The 8,787-nt window shown below is 42.1% G+C and overlaps 1 protein-coding gene across 1 annotated transcript in view; it reads left to right on the plus strand.

The window, feature by feature from the left end:
• The first annotated feature begins 940 nt into the window (after positions 1-940).
• Positions 941-8,787, plus strand: part of LOC138981069 (hemicentin-1-like) — a 349,865-nt gene continuing 342,018 nt past the window's right edge. The window contains exon 1 of the mRNA XM_070353925.1: positions 941-1,597. The gene's annotated coding sequence lies outside the window, so the exon portion shown is untranslated. The remainder of the gene's footprint in view (positions 1,598-8,787) is intronic.

The following is an 8,787-nucleotide window of genomic DNA, read 5'->3' on the forward strand; positions in this document are numbered from 1 at the left end:
GAAAGGAAATGCCTTGATGGCCGTCTGATGCTGGGTCAAGTACTCAGTGATACGCACTTTAGAGAGAACACAGTCAGTTTTGGACTCGGAAACGATATCTTTTTCAAAACGGCCTGACATGATTAGCAGATTTTATGAACGTGTTCAAACACACACCTGAGGCTAACCAGGGCATTACGGTTGAGAGAGTCACCATCCCTCTTTGCAACCGGCGAGTATGTGCCTTCTATCCGCCACCCTAACCCCACCCCCCCCCCCCCACCACCACCACCCCCCACACACTCATTACTCCCCCGCCACCAGCAAAGATATTAAGGTAGTCTTAGAATATCTGTCAGTGACTGTAGTTGTGCTGCTTGTCACAGGTCAAGTACGGTCATAACTTGATAAAATCGTCAAGTTGTCTTTTTTCAAGTTCATCCTGCCATTTTCCAAAATAGATATGTTTCGTTGTTCCAGTTGTTCTACGCTGAAATTCCGTTCCTGTTTTTCAGCATTCTTTGTTTCAATACATTTACTATACTAGCTTCGATTTTTTCTGCATTGTAATCCAAATAGGAATATCAACAATTTAACCAACGTAAGCGTTACATTTTTTCCCGTTCGGTTGTGTTATAGTGCGCTAGAAGCAATAAACCAACAGTAGTCTAGCCGCTGGTATGTTCCTGGATTCCGCTGTCACTGTCTTCTCCCCTAGTTCTATCCTCTATTCTCTCACCGAACAGAACATTGCCACTCTCTCTGGATAGATACCTCCAAGCCGTTGCACTGAGAGGGAAAAAGCTGTAACTGGAAAAAAGGAGCATAGAGTAGAGGCTGTATACAGCTCGATTCAGTACCCTCTCTGCGACTGAGCGCGCGCGCTCGTTCTACTAGCAGTATCGTCGATCCAGAGTGAGCGTTCGGGGCTCTACCTCAGCGCCTGCTTTGCAAGCCCAGTTAGCCCATGTGTGCGTCTGTGAGTGTGTCTGTGTGCACACAATATATGCGCTGGTGATCTTTGCCACAAACTGGCGAACTGTGAAAGTCTTTTCCCCCGTCTCCTTCGTAGTACGACTTACGTACGCTTACGGAAAACTGCATGTGTTGAGGCGTTGTGTTCTTGATACGCTATCGTCCTTCTTTCGTGTGTGTGTGTGTGTTAGATTATTAGAGCAAAAAGTTAGAGATGGTTGGAGTATTATATTGTGTGTAATAACTAAACAACGTGCTTTCGTCACGTAGTACAATTATTTCATTCACATTTTTCATTGACCGGCTCCAGGCAAGGCAATGAAGGAGAGCTAAGACTCGTGGACTGAGGAAGTTGTACCCTGAGATGTCAGGGTAAGTGTCAGTACAACTGTTTCTACCCAGAAGACGTGTCAGTTGGTGCGCACAAAGTGTAGAATTTCGGATATCTGTGTCGCCGAGTTAGTCAACGTACCCGAGATCGGAACGGGTGAAAGAAGTTGACACAGTGTGGAGGTTTGGATCTTCACCGGGTGTGCTGTTATCTGTTGAATTTGTCATTGCTCGCCGGGTGGCAAAGTGTTTTCGGCTGTCAGTCATTTCAGTGCAGTGTTGCGTGTCTGCTTGGAGTTACTTTGAATTTCAGGTAAGTCGCCGAAAACATAGTTTAGTCATAGCTTTCGCACTCTGTGTGTGTGTGTGTTTGTGTGTGTGTGTGTGTGTGTGAGAGAGTGTGTGTGTGTGTATGCGTGTGTGTGTGTGTGAGAGAGTGTGTGACGGTGTGTGTGCCAGTGTGTGTGTGTGTGTGTGCCACGGTGTGCCACGGTGTGCGCCACGGTGTGTGTTTGTGTGTGTAATGATCTGTCGCGAAGGTCTGTCTATGTGTCGGTCTGTCTGTCTGACCGTCAGCCTTTACTGAGATCAGGTTTGTGTTTATTAATATAGTTTTTCTTTCTCTTATTATTTTTTGTGCATTCTACTTAGTTAAAAAAAAAATGTAAAAACACCAACGGTTACAATTATTGAAACTCCGAGTCAAAATCCTTTTCCGGCCACATTAATTTCGATTCATTTAAAATTGTGAACAAAATCATCATCATTGTGTAGCTATTTGTTTCTGCTCTACTGGGCGCTGCCAAAATCCAGAGTCGTGTGCTTTATCAATGACTGAATGCCTGTACAGTTATAAATCACAAGCCAGAAACCTTTATTTTGTTTTAATTTCAATTACGTTTTTTTGTTTCGAACAAAGCTCATTGGAAGGCGCAGGATGCGGACAGAACTCGGTGTTCCGTAAGGGTAGTTTTGTGAATATTCTCTTCTGTTTTGTCACTGATGCCGTGCTCACAAACATGAAACGTTAACAAACCTTTTTTGTGGAGATGCGGGCTTTCAGCAGTAATACTTGTTAGCCACAGACAATACATATTACATTTCAAACTTCCTGTATTGTTGTTGTTGTTGTTTTTTAAGAAGAAAACGAAACATTCACAAATTAAACTCTTTGTATGTTTCTTTGTGGTTTCCCTATACACACAAAACAAAAATACAACGCGTTTAACGTCGCAATCTTCTTTAAATTAATACATTATCTTGCTATATATATATATTATTTTTGATTTCGATTCAGCCCAAATGTGTCAGAGAATACTTGACGTTTTCTGTTTTATATACCACAGCTCATTCATTTTATACTGAACGTTTCAGTGTTATTACAAAATACATGCTTTCGACTGGTTATGCGGGAATATCAAGACATGTTGTTTTTATACTGTTCGCATTTTAAAAAAACCCAATCTATTCAGGTTGGGGAAAAAAAATCCGTTTTGATCTTTATTTATGTCAGCTTCAAGCACGAGGCGAAACTTTGATCAGGTGGGTTTAGAGAGAAAAAGTCATTTCATATTCATAAAATGCATCATCGAAATTATTTCAGCATTAGCTTTTTTGTTACTCTCTTGATTACATGTCTTTGTTTCCTTCTGTTGTTCCTTCTTTTTCATTTTTGTCTTTCTTCATTCATTATTTTATTCAGAAAAATGTAGTCAGCAATTTTATTGTGAAAATGTGAGCTTGTTTTTGCTGTTTATTTTTTTTTCTGTTTTTTTATTCTCGAGTATAGATCTACGAAATGCAACAGATGCTCGCACACGCGTACTCTATTCGCGAAAAAGACAAATCCCAGTAAAACAATGTGACTAAAATGTATATATATATTTCATTTGTGTTGATGCATTTAATCTTTTTATTATTATGTTGTTTTACTCTTGTGTTTTTGATTACTTAGTTTTTTTTTATTTCTGTACAAGAATAGTGCTCTTCTCCTACATGATATTCAGTATGTTATTCATACAAAATATGCCTGGCCCGACGCTTAGTTTGAATCTCGTAACTTTAAATCCATGGTTAAATGAAATAAAATTATATAAAGAACATACACTAAACGTCCATCAGTAAAATTGTTCAATCCAAAAATCAATTCGGTAACTGACAAACGAGTCCGAATAATGGATACAGCGAGATAAATAATGTATCAATATTTATTTTCTATTTACTTTTTTTTGTATCTTAGCGTTTGAGATTGCTGTCAGTTAGACCACGCTTCATCAGTTAATTAATTGTCTCCTCTACGCCTATGCCTGGAGTTTCTTTGAAAAGCAGGGGTTATACAAAAGAGCACACACTTTCAAGCGACATCTAACAAACACACATGTATACGCTCACATACACATGCACGCATGCACGCATGCACACACACACACACACACACACACACTTACACACACACACTCACACACACACACACACACACTCTCACACATACACACACACACACACGCACACACACACACGCACGCACACGCACACACACACACACATACACACACTCTCTCACACACACACACACACACATACACACACACACGTACACACATACACACACACACACACACACACACACGCACACACACACACACACACATACACACACACACACACGCACGCACACACACACACACACACACACCACATCACATCAACATCGGCCACCCGTTTTCTCCCAACCCCCACACCACCCCATTTCTACCTGCCTCCACACTCACACACGACGACTGAACGATCCACCGCAAGTTCATTACGTGACACTAATCAGGGTGGATGCAATCGGGGTGTCATCATGAATATGGCACAGGTCGTGCACCCCGCTTGACTACCCCAGGGGATGGTAAATTGCATGTGGACCAGCGCAGTGTATGGATCGAGATAACGCCATCAAATCAGTCGTCATCGCGCTCTGTGTGTATATGGCTGCTCTTTGACATTACTGGTATGGCAGAGTAAATTGTTGTGTTTTTGACTTGGCCTTTTATGCAGGAAATTTGATTGTGGTGATAGAGAAATAAAATTTTTAAAAACAGAAAAAAATACCCAAGCACACATGCACGCAACATCTCATGCATGTGCAGAAGCGTACATTAAAGTCTGCTCTGTACTCACAAATTGTAACAAACAAAAATATTCACATACGCACACAGTCGGACACATGCAGTGATACAAACATATAGATCGATTTATTGACTGATGCAACACACAAAGATAACAATTTTAGAGAGAAGCCTAGTGATTCAATCTGTCCCTGATTTAGCTACAAAATATAACGCAATATAGTAGAACAGCACAGCGCAATGAAAACAGATACAAAAATAACTATACTTCTAGTGTGATTAAAAAAACCCACACATACACACAACACGAACGGTCAGACGAACGGACGAACGAACAATTTGAACAGACCACGAGCAACCAAACAGACAAAACAAAGGTACCGAAATGTCAGTACCAATTATACAAAATAATAACACAGTTTTAACTGCCCCCCCCCCCCCCCCCCCCCCCCTACACAAAAAACCACCACCACATTATATCACAAACAAAAGAACGCAAATCACGCAGCCAGCTGTACATCAACCGTAAAATGGCCAATATATTTAGATGTCTCGTTACACTTGTTGTTCTCATCAACAAAACTGGGACCAACACTTACCATTAAAGTGCAGTTCATTACCCGGTAGTGGCATAAATAGTAAACGCATCAAAAGCCAACACCCACGAGTCAGTGAACCGAACATTGATACGAGGGCAGCGGAGAATGAGACATACACTTAACAGTTTGGGGGCCAAGCCTTCTGAATAGTTTACAGCCCACATGGGAAAGTTCTGTCAACAAGGACTGGGTGGCCGAGTGGTAAACGCACTTGCCTCGGAAGCGAGAGGTTGCGAGTTCGACCCTGGGTCAGGGCGTTAGCAATTTTCTCCCCCCTTTCCTAACCTAGGTGGTGGGTTCAAGTGCTAGTCTTTCGGATGAGACGAAAAACCGAGGTCCCTTCGTGTACACTACATTGGGGTGTGCACGTTAAAGATCCCACGATTGACAAAAGGGTCTTTCCTGGCAAAATTGTATAGGCATAGATACAAATGTCCACCAAATACCCGTGTGACTTGGAATAATAGGCCGTGAAAAGTAAATATTCGCCTTAATTGGCTTGAGATTTACTGGCCGATGTGAATGCGTGATATATTGAATAAAAAATTCCATCTCACACGGCAGAAATTAATATGTAAAGCGCTTAGAGAACGTCAAGCGCTATATAAATCGCCCCATACATACAAAAAGAAACGTTTTCTCTCTGGGAGATAGCGACGATATGTAACACCAGTTCACGGCAGAATATTGATGAATGCATTTACTGCTAATAATGCTTGTATCGAACTATTGCAAAATTAGAGTGGAGGAAAAAGGACCTTTGTAAGGCTACGAATCTCTCTGTCTGGCTCCCTTTTTCCTACGAGCCCCACTGGCTCCATCTCCCTTTCCTGCTATGTATCATAATGATGTGCACATTTAGAAAACAAACAATACTTTTGCCTTCGTGCCCAGAAACAGTGCATTTCAGTTTTGCACGTATGTTTACTCAATTATTTTGCGAATACTAAACTATAAAAACAACAAGAAATTCCTCCGATAGGAAAAACACCCCCGTTGGTCAAAGGGAAATAACCAATCTCACTGCTCAGGATTGAGCAATTTAGAGCTTATCTCCAAGCCCTTTTGAACTGTTCTGGCTTCTCGAAGGAAGGCCAGTACATACAAATACACAAAAGCCGCCAGACCACATCACAAACAGAACTGAACAATTCACAGGTGTTGCCCACATAGAGAGACACACACACACACACACACACACACACACACACAAACACAGAGAAGCAGGGATGTCGTTAGGCGTCGGACATCGGACATTTATCGATGAAAATCCCCAAATGTCCGATTCACATTGCCGCATGTCGGTCAGATGTCCTATCGTTTTAGCCTGAGCGTGGTCATTGTCCGATATGTACTCCATTCCTTCGGACAGCGCGATATTCGATAATTTTCATTTCAAGATACAAATCTTCTAAAAGACCGAACGCTCTCGTGTTCAGCTGACACTGGAGTTGCCAGTGCAGATCTTTTCTTTTGTCTGGAATTCCCGAACCGTTTGCGGTATGCGCCGTTTGGGTATAACCGTCTATTATAGTGGATTATTTTTAGATCAGTGCATGCTGCAGGAGTACGGGAGACAACTCCAACTGACTAAATTTGTCGTCTGCTTTTGTTTTCGATACGAGACGAAGCACTGAATTATGCCGCTGAAAAAAACCCTAAAGCCTGCAAAAGATCAGCATTAGATCAAACCGATCATTTTGTTTTTCAACTTTTATCCAAATCATGCAGTCTGTAATCAAAGTAAGAGCTCTGAAGTTGTTCATGTTGGTTTCTTTGTTGTGGTTTCTTTGAAACTAAACAAATACAACATTATACACACACTGTGTTGATGTATTTACTATATTATGTGTGTGTTCTACAGCGCGTGGGTGTGTGTGTGTGTGCGTGTGCGTGTGTGTGTGGGCACATGACTTTGGAACAATTCCATGGAATGTGTTATAAGCTGTTTGGCGCAAATTCATAATGTCCTATTAGACTTTCTGAAAGCGGTCAAATGTCCTATTGATGCTGAAGAACTCAGGACATTTGTCCTATAGGTATGGATTTGTAGCAACATCCCTGGAGAAGCCGTATATATAGAGAGATAGATGACAGTGTATTTTTCGCGTGGCTATAAATTGATTCGACCTTTGCACTTTTACAGTGAGGATAATTTACGGGTCCAATTTACGTTCTGGACACTGCGGTGACCTTCTAAAAATAGTAACAGAACGCCGGGAATATCCGAAGATGCCCCCTCCTACTGCAGTGCACCATACGAAGGAAGGGAGGTAAACGCTGAAAACATGGAGAAGATAAGGAAGAGTTATGCCGTAGTTGATCCCCCCAAAAAACCAAAATCCACCAATAACTCCCTAACCGTGTGTTTGACTGGTCCCAATTTTTGTAAGGACCGTCTCAGAAATGTATAGAACCTGTTCACCAAGTTTGGTGACGATCGGTCCGTTCATTCTTGAGATCTACTTGCGAACACAAACAAACACACAAACATACAAACATACAAACAAACAAACACACAAACAAACAAACACATCGACCGAAACCTATACACACCCCTATACCGGGGGTGTAAAAACAACAACAGGTCGACTTCTAAAATGATGTGTGACAGTCAGTACATCATCATCACCACCACTACCAACCACCATCACCTCCACCACCACCACCAACACCACCATCGTCATCATTTGATCACTGTCATTTTTAAAACAAACAGAAAAATCATTCATTTCTTTAGTGACAGGGCGCATGTTCTTGCATTAGTGCCCTTTGTTTGTGTCAGTAACAGACGAGACACAATGCATGCAGGTCACAAGAGAAAGCTGTGAGTCACTCAGCAAAATACACGTGCGGCTTGTCCCTGGCAATAAAGTGATTGAAACGAAACCCTTGTTACCGTTGGAAAACTGGCCAGGCTGCTAGGCTTAATTGCTGTTATGGATGACAGGTTGTGGGTCCTGTTTCAAGGTGCACGTCACTTGCTTGTCTGCCTTCACGCTTTGTCACCAAGCTGCTTGATATCATGACAATGTGTAAACTGTAATTATGGTCTCACTGTGTGCGTCTGGTGATCAGAAAAACATGGTTTACTGACATGGAATCGAGTATTAATGACTAATCAACCAAGAAAGGTAGCTGTTCTGAAACTTAGCAGATAGCATCTTGACATGAAAGCGACAGCTGTGCGTGTGGCCTGTGGATTATGAAACATAATTATTTTGAAGGCCCCTCATTGCTGTGATATTTGCTGCGCAGTAAGCCAGTAATTATCTCAATTAAGCATGCCTAGAGAGAGAGAGAGAGAGAGAGAGAGAGAGAGAGAGAGAGAGAGAGAGAGAGAGAGAGAGAGAGAGAGAGAGAGAGAGAGAGAGAGAGAGAGAGAGAGAGAGAGAGAGAGAGAGAGAGAGAGAGAGTTCTATGCAATTCATGCTCACAAAACATTAACCAAAACAGCAGGCTGATATTTTTGCTACAACCTTGACTCGTGAAAATACACAGAGGAGCGGTTCTTTGATTTGCCCAGGCCCAAGCAAGACAGAGCCGCTCAGCCAACAACATAGCTGCGTCTCCACACACAGATTCTTACTGGTGCCAGCATGCTTCCCCAATTAAGTAGACGACGATAATCAAATTATTACAAAACACATGGATTCCAGCGATACTGTATGCCCAGAGCTGGGGGGATATGAGGGGGGGGGGGGGGGGGTAAGGACGAAGTTTGAAGAGAAAGCACGGTGAGCTGAGAGAGAGAGAGAGAGAGAGAGAGAGAGAGAGAGAGAGAGAGAGAG

The sequence above is a fragment of the Littorina saxatilis genome, linkage group LG1 (assembly GCF_037325665.1).
Source record: "Littorina saxatilis isolate snail1 linkage group LG1, US_GU_Lsax_2.0, whole genome shotgun sequence".
Classification (NCBI taxonomy): Eukaryota; Metazoa; Mollusca; class Gastropoda; order Littorinimorpha; family Littorinidae; genus Littorina; species Littorina saxatilis.